Source organism: Arachis ipaensis, chromosome B09 (genome assembly GCF_000816755.2).
Source record: "Arachis ipaensis cultivar K30076 chromosome B09, Araip1.1, whole genome shotgun sequence".
Taxonomy (NCBI): domain Eukaryota; kingdom Viridiplantae; phylum Streptophyta; class Magnoliopsida; order Fabales; family Fabaceae; genus Arachis; species Arachis ipaensis.
Genome location: NC_029793.2, coordinates 16,616,867 through 16,636,472, shown reverse-complemented (window position 1 = coordinate 16,636,472; position 19,606 = coordinate 16,616,867). Strand labels below are relative to the sequence as shown.

Genomic DNA, 19,606 nt, shown 5'->3' with positions numbered 1-19,606 from the left:
TTTATGACTCTCTTGCTAATTAAAAAGAATGATCAAAGTCAACTTACTTGCACTTAAAGTGGCAACGTGATTCTATAGCTCAAGGGGAGGAAGCAAGAGTAGCTAGGTCAGCCATTGTTCCATTGATGCCCAAGGAAAGTTTGTAGGGCACCTCCTAACCGTACAGAGGCACAACAATCATGCAATAATAGTTTAAAATTTATGAGATCATAGTTGTACATATTATAAAAACAGAATAAAAGAAAGTTTTGAAAAAAGATCGTACAACAAGAATTAAAAGAAGAGAGAAAAAAAAAGAAATAGAAAATTGACAAATTGCAGAATTGAAATTGACCTAAAAGTCACAATTAGGAAAGGAAGAAAAGAAGTTCCATGATTGGAGATTAAATCAAGCCTTGTATATTCAATATCACAATAAGCACAACAAAAATACCATAGACACTCCCTCGTGAATGCAACATATCATTTTGCAACGATTCGAAACTCAATCAGAGTTACTTGGTAAATTTCAACTTGTAACATTGAAAAGGTGAAAAATATACTTCTTTACTCTATGTCCAAAACATATGAATAACCAAGAATATGTAAAGCTAAATCATTTAATCAAGCAGACCCTTCTATTGTTCCCTAATTTGAAATTCCAGTGCATACTCGGTAACAATTTTTGCTTTGGGGGAAAAATGCTCACATAAGTTCATCAAGGTAGCGTAGAATCTCCTAAAAATCACTTATTTCCCCACTGGCACCAAGAAGTGAATCTTTTCCAATAGGCTTCAAACATTCAATGCTCTTGTACCGCAGAATAGATATATATGAGCCTATCATTGACATAAGTCCAAAGTGAGAGCAATGAATACTTTGCAGACAATCAGAAAAAAAATACTATATTGAAAAGCAAATATGTCCAGAATTTATTGTCAAAGCAGTTTCTAATTTCGTTAAGATTGTAAGTATTGAGGGCATTTTGGAATGGGGATAAAGGCCAATTGATTACTATAGTGAAAATTCAAGGGATCAAGACCAAAATGTAGCACTAGAAAAGGCAAACAAGAAAGTATTCAGAATTAAAAAGAAGGCACAACTAGTTTCAAATAAAGTATTAAAATTGAAATTCAAAAATCTCAAAGATTGTCCAAAACAAAGAATAATTCTAAATCTACTATAATATTAGGAAGGAAAAAAAATTTAAACTTGTTTTATTTAATATTTATTCAAATAAACTTATTTTTGACTGTTTTTAGGAAATTTTTTTTTACTATCAAAATATCTTGGTTGAATCTATATACCTTGGTGATGTTGGGAATCGACCGTTCTAAGTGAAAAGGGGCTTTCATTCATCTGCTTCATGCTATTTTTGTCAGAGACAATGTCCTTGGATACCCCCGATCAAGTTCCACCGTCCGAAGAGGTATAATCATAGTAGTCGCCGGAGAAGGCCTCATCCAATAAATTTGATAGTTAAAAAGAACTAAATATTGAGAAAAAATATATCATAATATAATTTTTTTATTCATTTCAGAGTTTTTCATATCAATAAATTTGATTTCCCCCAAAGTTTAAGTAATTTTCACAATTTTTTTCATTTTTATTTTCTATTGTTAAATCAGAAACAAAAAATGATGGAAAATAACAGAAAATAAAATAAATAAATAATTAATCTCAATTGATCACATACCAGTGTAAATGAAAACACCCTTTTAACAACCAAATTGATCAAGATCATTCCCATCCTCTAGCAGTACTTGAACTATTCTCCAATCCAAATTGGGAGTGACCTATTTATCATGTATCAAATCATAATAAGAACTTAGAAGATATACAAACATAGCTTTAATTAATGTTAATGATGAATTCGTACAAGAGATAAGCTTCAAAGTGGTCCCTAAAATTGCACTTGAGCCTCATAGTAGTCCCTGAACTTAATAGTTATTCATATTCGTCCCTGAAGTTATACTCCGGGACTCAGATTCGTCCTTCTGGCACATTCCGTCCACCTGACACTATCGGAAAGCTGATCTGGACTCTTTCGTGACACGCTGGCCAAGTAACAGCTAGCTGACGTGGATTAGTAAACTTTTATGGTGCAATTTGGTCCCTAAATCAAAATTAAAAATTTTAATTCCCAAATTTAATTATTATTCTCTTCTCTGTAGTAGTAATCCCTCTCTTTTCTTTTCTTCTCTTCTCTTCTCCATATGGATGTGAAAAAGACTACAAATTACAACTTCATTGAAAGCACGCATGTGTTTTGTTAATTAAAAGTCACATACTATGTCTTTGTATTTAACATTTTATGCACTCATTTAACTCTAGTTTAATTAAAATGTTTTACAAAATTCAATTTTATATTTTTATATGATTTTACAAAAATCTATCTCTTGTATTTATGGAATTAAAAAGTTACATCATTATTATTATATACTACATTACATTTTCTTTCGAATCCTGTTTCAAAATAACCATGCATCATCTTAATTTAACTGTTATTCACATAGTATTAATATAAAGTGTTATATTATGGCATTTCAAATCGTATGACATCTCCATTAAAATGACGTGTCTAAGATTTTATTATAATTCAATAGGTATTTTAAATTAATTAAGGGTAATATTAGAGAAACAAAAAAATAGCAAAAAAATTACCTAATTTAATATTTATTATTTTAGTCTCTAATAAATAAAAAACTAATTAAGAAAAATAAATATAATTAACTAATTTAAGACACTAATTTGATCATATTAAAATATTAATCATATCATCTTTTTGTTTGCAAATGTCATGCTGACATTTTAAAATTTTATATTAGCATTAGAGATGAGTTGAGATTCACAATTTATGAATTTAGGAATCAATTTAATCATTTTTAAAAGTCAACAAATTTTTATGAACGTTCACAATTTTAGAAACTAAACTTTGCATTATTTCTTTAATTATATATATCACATAACTTTTTTTATGTTATAATCTCACCATCTTTCTTACAGAAAAAAAGGGATAAAAGTGGTTAAACTTGTTCAAATAATGGTTGTTAAGAAGACTCTAGTTGTTGTTATTGTTATAAGATACTTCAACTAAAAATAAACAAAAAGAAAAATCTTGTGAATTTGGGATATGAAGATCAATGCCTGTAGAGAAAAGAGGGATTGCTGTAGAGAAGAGAATGATGATTAAATTTGGGCATTAAAATTTTTAATTTTGATTTAGGGAATAAATTGCACCATAAAAGTTTACTAATCCACGTCAGCTAGCCGTTACCTGGCCAGCATGTCACGGAGGAGTCCAGCTCACCTTTCCGGTGGTGCCAGGTGGACAAAATGTGCCGGAAGGACAAATCTGAGTCCCGGATTGCAATTTCAGGGACAAATATGGGTAACTTTTAAGTTCAGGGACTACTATGAGGCTCGAGTGCAACTTCAGGGACCACTTTGAGGCTTATCTCATTCGTACAAACTAATAAGCCTAAAATTGATTCTGAAAACACATAATTAACAAACAATCAGAAAAAAAAGCATCAATCCAAAAGGTAACAAACCAACAAATCAAGCCATCCAAATTCAAACACAGTGCCCTTTGGATTTTGGAATAGTTCCAACACAAATCTCAATCGATCACATACCAGTGTAAATGAAAACACACATTTAACTACCAAATTTATCAAGATTGACCCAGATAAAAATAAAATAAAAGCTACAAACTTTTATCAATCATGCAGAAGAGTTCAGCTGAAACTCCAAGAGAGCTGAAAAACAAAGTAAAAGCCAGTGTAAATGAAAACACCCCTTTAAGTATCAAATTTATGAAGATATACCCAGATAAAAATAAAATAAAAACTACAAACTTTCATCAATCATGCAGAAGAGTTCAGCTGAAACTCCAACAGAGCTGAAAAATAAAGTAAAACCTACACCCAAAAAAAGATAAATTTAAGACCAACCCACACTAATTCAAAATCAATTGATCACTTTTTTTCTCATCGATAATTTTCTTTTCAACCTGACAGAGAAATGAACATAAAAAACGGAATACCTATTTCAAATTCTTCGCTTTTAAAGATAGTAGAGCTCCCACTAACCAAAGGCGTCGGGTACCACTGGATGCTAAAGACCCTGTAAATCAGGAGTACTCACACACATTCTTATGGTATCAAATTATCCATCCATGTTAGAGCAATCATTCCAAAATAGATAATCCCTAATATAATTAGGATAAACAATCTCACTTCGTAAACTCAATTATACTTCCTTATTATCGTGATAAGTTGATAACAAATAACAAACTGCAGATTGAACAACGACAATTCATAATGATACCTAATTGCTCAAGCAAGATCTAAACATAATAGGAAATGTTAACAACGCTTTTCACTTCCTCTACTAAGTAAATAGATATTTTTCTGGTTAAACTTGGAATTATACGAAGAGAGGGACTGACCGAGATTGCCAACGCGCTTGGCAGAGCTGCAATCGGAGAAGCGAGAGGCGATGTCCTCAAACTTGGCTTTGCCAGAAACGATGTCGTCATGGAAGGCCTTTAGCTGAGAGATGGCGCTGTCTCTGGTGGTCTTTTTGATGACCTGGCCTTCTGGATCCTTCCACGACACCTTGCATCTCGAACCGTGGTGCTTCACCAGTATGTCCGATGCCCTAACCTCACCTCCATCACCACCATGTCTGTTGCTAGATGACGACATCTTCTTCGTCTTCTTCAAATGCTCCTTATGCTTCTCCTTCTGCTCCGCTGGCACCACCGGAGACTTCTTCCTCTTCTGATCGGACTCTATCTTCGTCGGAATTCGAGAGAGAATCAGAAGAGATGTCTGAGTGAGAGGGCTCCGAATCAGAATCGGCTTCACGAAAAGAAAAGTAGTGAGGAAGAGATAATGTGTTCTCAATGGAACATGCCTTTTCCCAATCAGAATCGTTCCAACACCATCGTACGGTCAACATCTATTGATCTAATGGATCCAGTATGCTAGAAATTTTTAACTTTTCTTCACCAAAAGATGTCTACCTCTAGACTCTTAAAGTATTAAGATAGAAAATTAATAATGTTAAATACATCGATAAACTAATAAAAGCAACTAAGTATTTGTTTAGGCATTAAAAGTACTAAAAAATAGAAAATATCTTTTCTGAGAAGTTATAATTTATATTTTTGAATTTTTTTTAAAAAGATATTTTTCACATGATAAATAAATAAAAGAGTAGTTTTAACTTATTTGACTTAAAATATCTTTTTACATGAGATATTTAAATATATGTAATGATCTTGGGGTTCATTATTTAAATTATTCGATACATTTTAATAAGTTGTAAGAAAAAAATATATATACCAAACAAAGCACATGTCTATATATAATAATCATGCTTTATTAAAATACACAGAGAAACATACTCACACATAGAAATTTAAGTATACGAAAGAGAACATTAAGTTTCATAAGAATCACAACTTCGGAAATGAGTTCATATTACATACCAAAATAGATCTGTTGACAACATACTTTACCAATTTTCCAACTACTTAACACAACTAAGCAAACTTCTGACAATTCTTTACAGACTTGGAATTATATTATAGATATCTATATATATTGTAATGTAACAAATGATTAGCCGCTACACTCATCCATCTTTTCAACAGCCTCGACAGTATTTTCACATTGTCCAAAGGCACTCCGAAGCTCTTCCCTAATAGTGAGAGGCTGATGATTCCCAAATAAATTGGAACCTTGTGAGGACGAAATTCTTGCATGAAAATCATGGTTAACAGTCTACAGATAACACAACAAAATATAAGAACAAGGAATGCAGAAGCAAAAAAAATGAGATGAGAAAGAAATCAGGTATGATCAAACTTTGAAGACTAATAAAACAAATATTAAACAAATAAAGAAAAAAATTTAAGCGATATACATGTATGCATATATGTATTACTGTTTACATAGTTTACTAAGAGATAAAGAATCAAAGTCCATTAGGTCAAGAAATACCCAACAATTCCAGTTGAGAACAGAAATCGGTGAAGCCTGACCCACTGGAGGACTTGAGCTTGACAAACATTGAATGCTTGCATTGGACTGAAACTGAACTGGATTCTTAAATTCAAAAGGAAAATGAGGAACAAAGGGATCCAGATCAAAGTTCTAAATCGAACAACAGAGGAATAACATCAGTAACCCTTAACACATGACATATGGAAAACACAAAACAATATAGCCAATTCAGGTTGACCTAATTAGAAACAAATTGGACTAACTTAACATCAGATTCACATAATAATCTTATCACCTGCTGTTGATTATCATGGGTGGAGTCCTCCAAAAACTTCACGATATCAATATCATCACATATTGCACGAACAATGTGAAGAGATGTATTCAATTCATATCCAACGGGTCTAGGATCCACTATGAAGACAATCTTCTTGTTCATCAACTGAGAAATGATGCTATTCAGAACAGTGTAATCATCGGTCGACTAAGAAAAAAAGAAAGAAAATGTCCATTTGCGAAATCCACATACCTGAACCGTAAATACTAAACAGAAACAGAAAAGAAGGACAATTAAATGAAATTTAGACCAAAATGATTACTGGGGAGGAATTTCTTTCGTCTATCAAAAATTCTGAACAACTCTTTTTGAGTATTTGCATCACCTCATCATCCTGAAGTATGAAAATATTGCTGCCATTTGAATGGGAAACAATAATTTTGATACGATACCTAAATAATGTAAACAAAAGAATGATATACACTGAGAAACATGTGCAGAAGATGCAATAAAGGAAACAGAAAACTGACACGAACAACTCCGGGAGATAAAATAGGTACCTTCGTATGGCATCAACACACTCAACTCTACACAGATAACAATAAAACACATTCCCAACATGACAAACGGGTGCATCACACAAACAGCAGTAGTACCACCATTTATGATGTTTCAACACATCAATAATCTCACCGATAAAAAAACAGATATGATCCTGTAGACAAACAGTAATTCGTATATTATCATACATGTTTTTATCATACTACACATGCTGAAACACAGTTGACATGGTTGAAAACATAAACATAAATACTAACATTTTTTGATGCGGAAACATATATTTTAGCACAAAGAATGTCAGCAAGCATCTCTTTAATGGTATGCACTTGTATTGGAACACCAGAGATGACTTGGTTGTCATCATTTTCAAGCTGTCCATACTGAGAGAAGTCTTCAAATATTGGGCTAAAAGCCGAATCAGAACTAACATCCTTAAAATTTGAAAGGAAAACATGAATTATAAAATGCAACCAACTTTTTAAAGTATGAGGCAAAATCATGTTGGCATGTAAAGGATATCATTTAAAACAACAGCCAAAGAATTAGAAATTGGGGATCAACAAAGTATATCTAAAAATGATTCCTCCAATTCATATCTAACATAAAGAAAGAGTACTAACCTTGATGCACTGATCAGCCTGAAGTTTGTTGAAAAAACGTGCATCACTAATGACATTGATGACTTTAAAGGTACCGCAATAACCCTAAGTACTAATCCTCTTTGCTTGAACTTTGAAAATAATTTCTTTTCCAATGAGTTGATGAAAAAATTGTGGACAGTATTGGTACTCAATTCTCTATCATAGATATTGAAAAGTGATCACTAATTAGCGGACGAAATTGAAGTATAGGAAATAGTTATTCATAGAGTATATAGCAATAAAATTTAAGTGGATAAACCATACATCCATTTCATCTTCTAACAACAAGAAGACATCAGAACAGGTTCTCCCTAATAGTTTAGTGGCTGCACTGTCTAACAAGACAAACATTCCACAAGAAGTCCCGTCTTCAACAAGTATCTTAATCCTGTAACTATAACAAAGAAAGTAAATATGAGATTAACCTATTTGTGAGTCTAAGAAGAGACTGATACATGAAGGCTACTTATATTATTGAATCAGAACACACGAAAGAAAATTTGTAAATCATAACCTGGATTTACCTGATCATAAAATGCTGGACCTCTCTGCTGCACAGCTGACAATGGAACACATTATCATCACCTACAATAGGATGACCGCAAACACAAGAAAAGACCCACCACTCTGGATCTTCAACAATCTCCTTAATCTTTCCAACCACAAAGAATTGTCCATCCTATTAAAAAAAAAAGAATTAATGAATTGAATGGGTAAGTAATGTCTACAATATTCAAAAATCAATAAACATGAGTACTTCTTACATAGCACTAAAAGATGTTAAAAAACTAATAGTGCACACCTCATTGTTTCCCTTAAGATTATTAATAGTCCGTATTAGCTTCCAATCAAAAGATTCATCATCAATTACAGATACTAAATCCCCAACCTCATTACTATAGAGTCTACTGAAATGGTGGCTTGCTATACCGTATCTATGTAAAAAAAAAATATTAGGATAAAAGAATTTCAGCAAGATAGTTATAGAGGGAGAGAGAGAGAGAGAGAGATAGTTATAGAGAGAGAGAGAGAGAGAGAGAGAGAGTGAGTGAGAGAGAGAGTGATAGAGAGAGAGGTGCAAATTTTGAGTTCAGAGAGACAAAATTTAAGGAGAATTGAATACAACTAACTGATTTAGAAAATTCACAGTTTCCTGCATATCAGGGTTGATCGAAACTCGAGAAATATTGATCACATTTTGGAGACTGACTTTATCTACAAATCACAGAAGACAATAAGAAGAAATTAATTCATAAAGAAACTATTCATTCGTAAAAAAAATATTTAAACAAATCAAACTGAGACATGTGTGCAACATGGACAACTCTTCACCTCCATTGACTTTGATCTTGAAAGATTGTAGAATTACAACAGGTGGTCTCTGATACTTTTTCAAACTATTGATGTCTATAAGAGCAGAACAATCACCAACAAGATTGCAGGAGATTTTCTTCCTGGGTAATGATTATAAGAAAGCATGGACAACAATAGAATAATTCAAGAGCAGTAAAAAAACAAGAAAAATAGTCATAACGTAATTTAAAAAAAAGGATCAGAAACAGAAAGATAATGGATACCCATCAGCAAAAACTTCAAGGATCATAACTTTCAATATCTTTCCATTACACTCAACATCCCTTTTCCTTTTCAATCCGCAAAGCACCCCAACAAAATCTGCTAGTAAAATTATAGCAGACAAGATTAAACCCTCACATAGAATACCATGAGACATTTCTTTGTGGTGCTGAAAAATAAAAAAGAGAAAAAAATCATCTCAGCCTTTATAAATATTATACCATGACATATTACATGGTAAAAATTATCACATACACAATTTTAAAAAACAGAATTTAGTTAACTAAAAAGTGAGTTTTTGATAGAACACACACACACACACACACACACACACACACACACACACACACATTCACCTGCTTATCCATCAAGACCATATGTAAGAGTTTCTGCATATTTTCATTAACAATGCTAGCATCTTCCCAAATGGTCAAGATCTTAGCCTCAATACTCCAAGCTTTCTTCCATGGAGAGATTTTCCCAAGAGCATCAATAGTAAGACTCATCTTATAAATAGTAGAGATGAAAGAATGTAGATGAAAAAAACAAAAAGCAAAATCTTGGCAAGAGAAAACTGTGTCGGATCTGAGTCTTATCTCAATGGAAGGGAATGCAAAAGAAGAAAGGCAAGTAAGGAACAACTGATAGCTTTTGAGAGATCAGCACAATACTCCATCACCTCATCACTACTTATAGCAGAGAAATGAGCAAGTTTGTAAGGCAAAGCTTGTAGAATACGTTTCTCTTGAAGTCCTTGGATAGATTGATTGATTGATTGACATATGACATTCAATGTGTCCATAGCTAATTAAATTACATATACTCATACCTCTATATATAGCTATGTCATATCAACCTATCTATGAATCTATATACATCTATATATCTATCTATAAATAAACCATACCTATTGATTCATGCTATCTTTGACTATATAATTATACTATTCCGGATCAGTATGAGTAGTGAAATAGAACACATGATCAACATTAACCCAAATAAAAATAAAATAAAAGCTACAAACTTTTATCAATCATGCAGAAGAACTCAGCTGAAACTCCAACAAAGTTAAAACTACACCCAAAAAAAGATAAATTTGAGACCAACCCACACTAATTCAAAATCAACTAATCACTTTTTTTCTCATTGATAATTTTGTTTTTAACCTGACACAGAAATGAACATAAAAAGCGGTATCCCTTTTTCAAATAATTCGCTTTTAAAGATAGTAGAGCTCCCAATAACAACAGGCTTTGGAGATATTTCAATTGAAGAAATCTTGACATCCTAGTTTGATTCTTATCAGCACAGATTTTAATGACACCATTTTCTTGAGATCAAACAGGAAAAAAAATCTACAAAGGAGAAACAAGTATGTTGTCCCAAGAGCCCCTGTGTAAAGGGTATAGTCCCTTGCATGCTTCCCACTTGAATCCCTTGTCTCCTTCACTACCTGAACACACTCACAAAGAAACCAAATCACCCAAACAGTTGGTGAGGAAAATGAAAAAACTGATCACAATTGAACATAGTTTATACACAAATAGGTCAGAAGAAAAATTATTTAACTTAACTTTCTTGCAAATTTTTTGACCCCATTTCCATTTTCAGTAGAATTGGGTTGCAATTTCAGATCCAAAACCAGCTGCATTCTCAATTGATCTCTTATACATCTTCATCTACCAACAGATTACAGTATAAAAATTAGTAAATTAGAATTCTATTTGAAAAAAAAGCAAACAAATCATAGAAAACACGATGATGATACCAATACCGTTCTGAGGGGTCGTTTGAGACAGAAAACGTCGATCGAAGTCGGTAGCCTTGATGCACAATTTTTCGAGAGAGAGAAAACTGGAATAATCCAAGAAAGGATCCAGAATCACAAACTGGATGGGGATAAAGAAAACTGGGTTGACGGTGGTGACAGAAGAATCGGGATCACAACACCCACAGAGAGGATCGAGGCAGGAAGGCGAGAGTGGCAACAACTAGCAAAAGGAGAAAAGAGAAAGGTAGGGCTGAGGTCTCGGTAAAGAAGGAGAAAGTTATGAGGAACATGAGTTCTAATGTTTCAACCCATTGAGCACCGAACAAGGTAATTAAACCAAAATAAACCAATACTAAACATTCCAACATTATTATAGTGGATAAGATTAATTCAATATTATTGTAATTAAAAGAAAATAAAACCAGCAACAATGAAACAAAATTATAACATTAAATATGAAGTGAATGATAAAAGATTTTGTATTATATAAATTTAATTTAAAAAACATATATACAACGTAAGAAGCAAACAAAATATAATAATTTTCGGGTTTTAAAGGTTATTCATGGCACAAGTGGAAGGGAGTGGGTTCAAGAGCGTCAAAATCTGTGGCTAGCCAGAACGATAGTGGAAGCACCGCCAGCAAACAAAACAGTGAAGATGCTTGAAGACATTAAATCGACAATAGCAGAGTAATGGAAGAATTCAATCAAGTTTTCCTGAGTACTTTTGTGGTGTAAAGGTCGTCCTGTGTTAAAAGTGGGAATTAGTTTTTCAATTTGTTTTTTCAGCCCATAAAAAAAAAAAAAGAAAAAAACAATAACAATAATAAGTAAATTTAATTTACCTGAAAACTTTTGATAATATGTTAACTTTTAAAGAGTACTGCATTCTCTACTTTACCTGGAGTGCACTAGCTTTCGCCAACAATGAAGGTTAAGTTCATATTTAAATTTCAATTTCAAATGTTATAAAATTTTAAATGAAGACAAGATATATATATTTTTGCATGAACATGTTGTAACATAGGGTGAGGAATCATACCTTGATATAATCATCGGTTGCAGCTGGTTCCGGATTATGACTAAAGACATTTACAATTTTAAATCACCTGGAGTAATCTCGATCAACTGCAGAATTAATTTCAACCTTGAAAATTTTCTCCTCTCTAACAACATTATCAAACATATGTGGAGAATATGACCGATGGACCTTCGAAGATCAATATAAAAATATCAAGAAACTTGAAAACCAAAAAAAAAAATAGTAAAGATTAAATGAGGTTCGCTATGAAAGAGTTCACACTGCAAACACATTAGGATCAATAGGAAATTCTTCTTCTATCCTGAGAAATGCTTTAGAACAGGTTTTTCCAAATAGTTTTGTTGCTGCATTATCAAGCAGAACAAACAAAACAGCACACCCACCATGGGTGAATCTTTACCCGAATACCATGTCTAACACAATTAACAACCAAGAATAAGAACTAAAACCAAGAAATCTGTTTAACAACAGACAGAGATGTGCATAACAAAGAACTAACAAAAAATCCAAAAGATTCATACTTAATCTATTCCATAATAGAGTTACATATGAACCTTACTTGACCATAGCATGCTCAATGCATGAACCACAAGCATCGCAAAGGTAGAGATCTTCATGCTCGACAACGGCATGACCACATACACATGAGTAGTGTAATACCCGGTCTAACCGAAATTAATTAAATAGTAAATTAAACAGGAGCGAATATGGTTGGAGGATTTGGCAATTGGAATTTGATAATTTAAATATGATAATTAGATTCAGTGAATTTTTCCGAGTCGGAAAACATAGTTTTCTGCGTAAAAGCGCGCAGTGGAATTTTGACCGGCAGTACCGGCCGAGATCTGTCTGGTACTTCAATTGAGAAAATTGAGTATAAGTAAATAAGGTTAAGAAAGGAGAAATTTTAATTAGGGAAAGTAGAAATATTTAAAATGCGATTTGGAGCGCTAATCTTAAAGGTTTTGGCCCGAAATTGGGTCAACGGACAAAAATAAGTGAACCGGGCCTAAGTGGGCCCAAGACCCAACATATATAAACATTAGTTATGAGCATTTCAGCTCATTTTACCCTAAAGAGAAGGGTTGGGGTGCTGAAATTGAGAAGAGAGAAGAGAAGAGAGAAAACCTAACTCTCTTTGATCTTCAAACCACCATAACTTGAGCTACGGAGCTCCGATTGACAAGCCGTTTGTGGTCACGCGTCGCTCTTCTCATCCTCTACAATTCTATCTAAGTTTTGTGGTGAGTATTCCATTCATCTCTGCCCAGTTTTCGAATTTCCCCACTGTTACACGTTTTTGGGTAGTTAGTGTTGAAATCTTGTGGTTTTGGGTGTTTAGGGATACTCTAACATGGATTCTAAGTGGGTTCTATCCCTATTTCATATGGGCTGAGGTAAGAAGTACTCAAACCCTTGTGATTTATCATTTTCATGAGCCCTAGGTTGATGTAAATGTATTGGGTAATGAGTATTGATTTGTGGTTTATGCTTTTAAATTGTGAAATTGGGCCGGAGGCCGTGAATTTTGGGCCGGAGGCCGGAAAGAGGTAAGAAAGGTAAGTTGATGTGTGCATTATATGATGATGCAAGTGATTGAATGAGTTTTAGATAATGAATGTATGAATGATTGGGTTGGTTATTGAATAATAAGGTTTGAGGAGTTGAAGTGTGGAATTTGGTAATTTTGGGTGAAATTATATAGATAAGGTATGTTTGGTTTTGGTTGAGATATTTTATGTGGTCATATATGTGACTATGATTATTGATGCCTTGATGGTATGATGATATTGAGTGTGTGTAATGATGATTAATTGGAAATGGTATTATTGGAAATTGGGATGAGAAAATATGTATGACATGTCTATGTGTTGTCTCTTAGCCATTTGATTAAGAAATGTTAAATTAGTGGGATGATGTTTTGTAAGTTGTGGTGAAGTGTTGATGTGTGAATTGAGGAGGCTTGATGTTGATTTTGGTACATTTTGATTGATTTCAAAAAGGGTTGAAATTGGCATGTTTTGGTTGATTTCGAAAAGAATTGAAATGGCTTGTTTTGAAAATGGCACCTTGTGGTTTTGTGTGAAAACATGGTTTTTGGGCATACTCTGATGGGACATAACTTGGACTCCGGATTTCCGTTTTGTGCGAAACTTGTTTAGACGCGTGCGCGTGCTGTGCGCGGGCGCGTCGATGCGCTGCACCAATTGCCCAGCCATTTTCCAGAGAGTTGCGCCAGAGTTGTGCCAGTTTTGTGCCTGGGGCGCAAGTGCACCCACGCGTACGCGTGGCTAACGCTTGCGCGTCGTTCGGCTAATTTTCAATCTACGCGTCCGCGTGCATGACGCATACGCGTCGATGAGTTTTGTGGCCATCCACGCGTGCGCGTGGAGTACGCTTACGCGTGGCTCTGTTTTCGTGCCAAAGTTGGTTTTTTGAGTTTTAAAAGCCAAATTTCATACTTCTAAGCCTCCGATCTCACCACTTATGTCTTAAATGATTATGATATGCCTAGCAATGAGAAAAGGAGCTAGTGAATGTGGTAACTTGTGAGTGAAGCAAGGGGAAAAGTAATGATCAATGATGATCAAAGATGATTATATGAGATATGGAGGATGACGGTGGAAGTACCGTGTATGCCATGAACCGAAGGGTTGTATTTATTGATAAATGGCTGGTTCTTGATTGAACCATGAGTCGGATGGCTGAGTTATTTCCGGATACGGCGGAGTCATGTTGATAAATTGGCTAATTCTGGATTGAACTGTGAGCCGGATGGCTGAGTTATTGCCAGGTTCCGGCAAAGCCATTATGGATTATGGCTGAGTATAAATGCATGTATGATAAATGAAAAAATATGATAAATGAATGATGATGGAAAATGTTGAATGTAAGTATGCTTGTGTTTTCTCTCTGGTTGTAAGGGTGACAGGGCACCGATACCCTCTAATGGCGACAGGGCGCAGATACCCTCTAATGGCGACAGGGCGCAGATACCCTCTAATGGTGACAGGGCACATATTATGGTGACAGGGCACATATACCACAATTTCTCTACCACATTAAACCATAAAAACCTCATTTCTCACTTTCTAGAATATATTTTAATCTACGGGTTAATTAACCATTAATTAACCGGGTTTTACATTCTACTCACCTAAATGGAAATTTTGCCCACAAAATTCGAAATTAGTTACCTGAGAACAGGTGTGGGTAGTCTGCTCGCATCTCTGACTCAAGCTCCCAGGTGTGCTCCTCAACACCGGCTCGACTCCATGCCACTTTCACTAATGAAACCTCCTTTCCACGCAGCTTCTTAATACTTGTGTCATCAATCCTGACCGGAGTCACCGACAGAGTCAAGTTTTTCTTTAGCTGAACCGATTCCGGTTCTAACACATGACTAGCATCAGGGCTATACTTTCGAAGCTGCGACATGTGAAATATGTCGTGCAGGTACAAAAGATGAGGTGGTAGAGCCACCCGATACGCCACCGGTCCAATCTTCTCCAGAACTTGAAACGGACCGATGTATCGAGGGTTCAGCTTCTTTGTCTTAATCTCCCTACCTACCCCCGTTGTTGGAGTAACTTTAAGGAAAGCATGGTCCCCTTCCTCAAACTCTAAGGGCTTCTGCCTCTGATCGGCATAACTCTTCTAACGGCTCTGAGCAGTGAGCATTCTAGCTCTGATTTTCTTAACTTGTTTCGTGGTTTCGGCTATCATCTCAGGCCCTAAAAGACTCTTCTCCCCAGCTTCATACCAGCATAGCGGAGATTGGCACTTCCTTCCATACAGAGCCTCATACGAAGCCATCCCGATGCTCGCATGGTAGCTATTATTGTACGCAAACTCCCCTAGCAGCATGTACCGATCCCAGCTCGCCGGCTGGTCCAAAACACAAGCCCTCAACATATCCTCTAGGGTTTGGATTGTCCTCTCAGATTGACCATCTGTTTGGGGATGGTAAGCAGTACTTAAGCTCAAACGGGTTCCAAAAGCTTTCTGAAACGCACCCAAGAACCTCGAAGTGAAACGGGGATCTCTATCAGAAACTATAGTCGTAGGCACACCATGAAGTCTCACAATCTCCTTTATATATAAACGCGCCAACTCCTCAAGAGTATAGTTCATCCGAATAGGTAGAAAGTAAGCCGACTTTGTCAGTCGGTCCACAATGACCCAGACAGCATCGAAACCGGTTCTAGTTCTCGGCAACCCCGACACAAAATCCATTGCAATTCTCTCCCACTTCCATTGTAGAATCTCCAAGGGTTGCAACGTCCCGGAAGGTCTCTGATGTTCGATCTTCACCTTTTGACAAGTTAAGCACTTCGAGACATACTCCGCCACATCATTCTTCATACCAGGCCACCAGAACATAGCCATTAAATCATGGTACATCTTGGTACTCCCAAGGTGGATAGAAAATCCACTTTTGTGCGCTTCCTTTAGAATATCTTGACGCAAGGTCCCAACATCCGGCACAATGATCCTACCCTTGAATCTCCATAATCCATTTGGATCCCATGACACTCTCCATTGCTTCTCTTGCTTAATAGTAGGTAATACCTTTGGCAACACATCATCGTTCTGATGAGCCTTTAAGAGTTCGGACTTAAAATCACTTGAGATTTGTAACCGACTCAGACACAGAGTTCCCGAAACTTCTTGAACTCTAATCTTCAGGTTCTTGAATGCTTTAAGCAATTCCTCCTCCTGAAGCATCATCCAAGAAGCATACATCGATTTCCGACTTAACGCATCTGCCACAACGTTCGCTTTCTCCGGATGGTAATTTAACTCGAAGTCATAATCCTTTAGCAACTCCATCCACCTCCTCTGCCGCATATTGAGCTCTTTCTAATCAAGGAGGTATTTCAAGCTCTTATGATCAAAGAAAAATTGGAACTTGACTCCATAGATGTAATGTCTCCACACCTTTAATGCAAACACAACCGCAGCAAGTTCCAGGTCGTGCATTAGGTAGTTAACTTCGTGAGGTCTCAACTGCCGTGAGACATACGCCACCACATTCCGGTGTTGCATCAGCACGTACCCTAGACCCTTTAGTGAGGCATCACAATACACCTCGAATGGTTCATTTGGCTCGGGTAACACCAACACAGGCACGGTAGTCAACTTTTGCTTCACACTTGAAAGCTTTCCTTGCACTCAAAAGTCCAAACAAATGGCGCGTCCTTGCGGGTCAACTTGGTCAACGGTAATGCCATTTGCGAGAAGCCTTTAATGAACCTCCTATAGTATCCAGCTAAGCCCAAAAAACTTCTTATCTCAGTAACTAAGGTCGGTCGCCCCCAATCGATCACTGCTTCCACCTTAGCAGGATCTACGGCTATCCCTTGTTTACTCACCACATGACCCAGAAATTTCACCTCACTTTTCCAGAATTCACACTTTGATAACTTGGCGTACAACTTTCTCTCCTTCAGGATTTGTAACACGGTTCGCAAGTGCTCGGCATGCTCTTCTTCAGTCTTAGAATAAATTAGTATGTCGTCAATGAAGACGACAACAAACTTATCCAAGAATGGGCGGAAGATTCTGTTCATATAGTCCATAAACACTGCAGGAGCATTTGTCAACCCAAAAGATATTACAGTGTACTCGTAGTGGCCATAACGAGTTCTGAAAGCGGTCTTAGGGATGTCCTCATCTCTCACCCTTATCTGGTGATAACCGGATCGCAAATCAATCTTGGAGAAAACTCCAGCTCCTTGCAGCTGATCCATGAGATCGTCAATCCTTGGCAGTGGGTACTTGTTCTTTATTGTGACCTTGTTTAATTGACTGTAATCCACACAAAGCCGCATACTCCCGTCCTTTTTCTTCACCAATAACACCGGCACTCCCCACGGAGAAACACTAGGGCGAATAAAGCGCTTGCTCATTAAGTCTTCCAACTAAGTCTTGAGTTCAGCCATTTCCAAAGGCGACATTTTGTAAGGGGCAATCGAGATTGGCCCTGTTCCCGGCACCAACTCAATCGCAAATTCAACCTCTCGGCTAGGAGGGAATTCCTCAATGTCATCCAGAAACACCTTAGGAAACTCACAAACAAATGGGATCTATTCTAAGCTCTGTTCCTCACCCGATACACTAGCAGCTAATAATATAACACCCTGACATTCCTGCCCTGAACAATTCACTACCACATAGTTCAAGTAACAACCAGTCACCACAACTGGTCCTTCTGACCCTTCCGGCATGAAATGCAACGAATTCTCAAAACAGTTCAACAAAACACGATTCTCAGACAACCAGTCCAACCCCAAGATAAGATCGAGACTAGTCATCGGCAAACAGATCAAGTTATGAACGAAATCACGTTCCTTGACTCTAAAGGAAACTTGTAGACATCCTAACCTAATTATCATAGCTTCATGGGTGGCATTGTACACTTTCAGATCGTAGCCCAAAACCTCAATCTTTAATCCTAACTCACTAGCTTTCTCAAATGCAATGAATGAATGCGATGCTCCAGAATCAAACAAAGCATTTAAAATCTGACCAGCCATTTTACAGTTACCTCGAATAAGTGTCTCGGACCCCTCGGCACCCACAGTGGAGGTAGTGAACACCCGACCGGGCTGCTATGCTCTCCCAGCACCCTGTCTCTGCTTCTCTGGACAGTTGGAGGCTCAGTGCCCCAACTTCCCCACATGAGTAACATAAACCCCAACCGGCCATGCACGGAGCACTAGGATGGTAACTCCCACACCTAGTGCAAGCTTGCTCATTCAGGGCCTGCTTCCGAAAACTTCTCCCCGAAGCATTGTTGTTGTTGTTGTTGGGCCTTCTGAAGTTATTCTGACCCTGAGTCCTCTGTGGCACAAAACCTCCCCGCTTGAAGGGCGGACCTCTAGGAGCAAAAATCTTCCCTCGGCTAAGTGGGAATGATCCCCTCTGGCTTCCTCTTTCTGCAGCTGCCTTCTTCACACACTCTTCGGCAACTCTGCTTTTATTAACCAACTCAGAGAAAGTCCTGATCTCCATAGGCCCTACTGAACTGTAGATGTCACTTCGGATCCCTCCTTCATACTTGATACATTTTCACTCCTCAAAGTCCCCCCAGAGCTCCTTGACACATGCGGGAGAATCTAAATAACTCCTCAAACTTATCCGTATACTCGGATACAGACATAGTTCCCTGCCTCAGCTGCAGTAACTCTAGTTCCTTGGCCGTCCTAGCGGAGTTCGGGAAATACTTCTTGTAGAATTCCTCCTGAAAGGTATCCCAGGTGATAGGATCATCACCTTGCTGTATGATATGTCAGGTCTCCTGCCACCAATGTGATACTTCACCAGTGAGCGGATAAGTGGCAAACTCAACGCATTGTTCTTCAGGCACCAGTTGTGCTTGCAGGGCTCGTTCCATAGCTTGGAACCAAGTATCATCTTCAGTTGGATTGGTAGTTCCCTTAAACTTCGACGGATTAACCTTTCCCACCATTTCCTTCATGGTTATGGTTATTCATCTGCTGTCTGAGTGCCTCAGCAGTGGCCTGCATAGCGACAGCCATGTTCTGTAATGCAGCCATGAAGTCCACAGGGTCATTCGGGTTAGTTTCCGGCCCATGAGTACCGGCACGTCCTCTCCCACGACCTCGACTGCGTCCACGAGGCGCCATCTTATTCCTACACACACCAAACAAGCGATATCAAGTTGATCAGTCTCAATATCGAGAGTTTAGTGCTCAAAGTCCCGAATGTATGCTCA

At 36.8% G+C, this 19,606-nt stretch overlaps 1 long non-coding RNA gene across 1 annotated transcript; it reads right to left on the bottom strand.

The window, feature by feature from the left end:
• Nucleotides 10,573-10,949, bottom strand: LOC110267090. Its single transcript, XR_002354421.1, has 2 exons — nt 10,819-10,949; nt 10,573-10,729 (listed from the first exon to the last, which is right to left on the bottom strand). It is a non-coding gene; the product is annotated as an uncharacterized LOC110267090 (long non-coding RNA).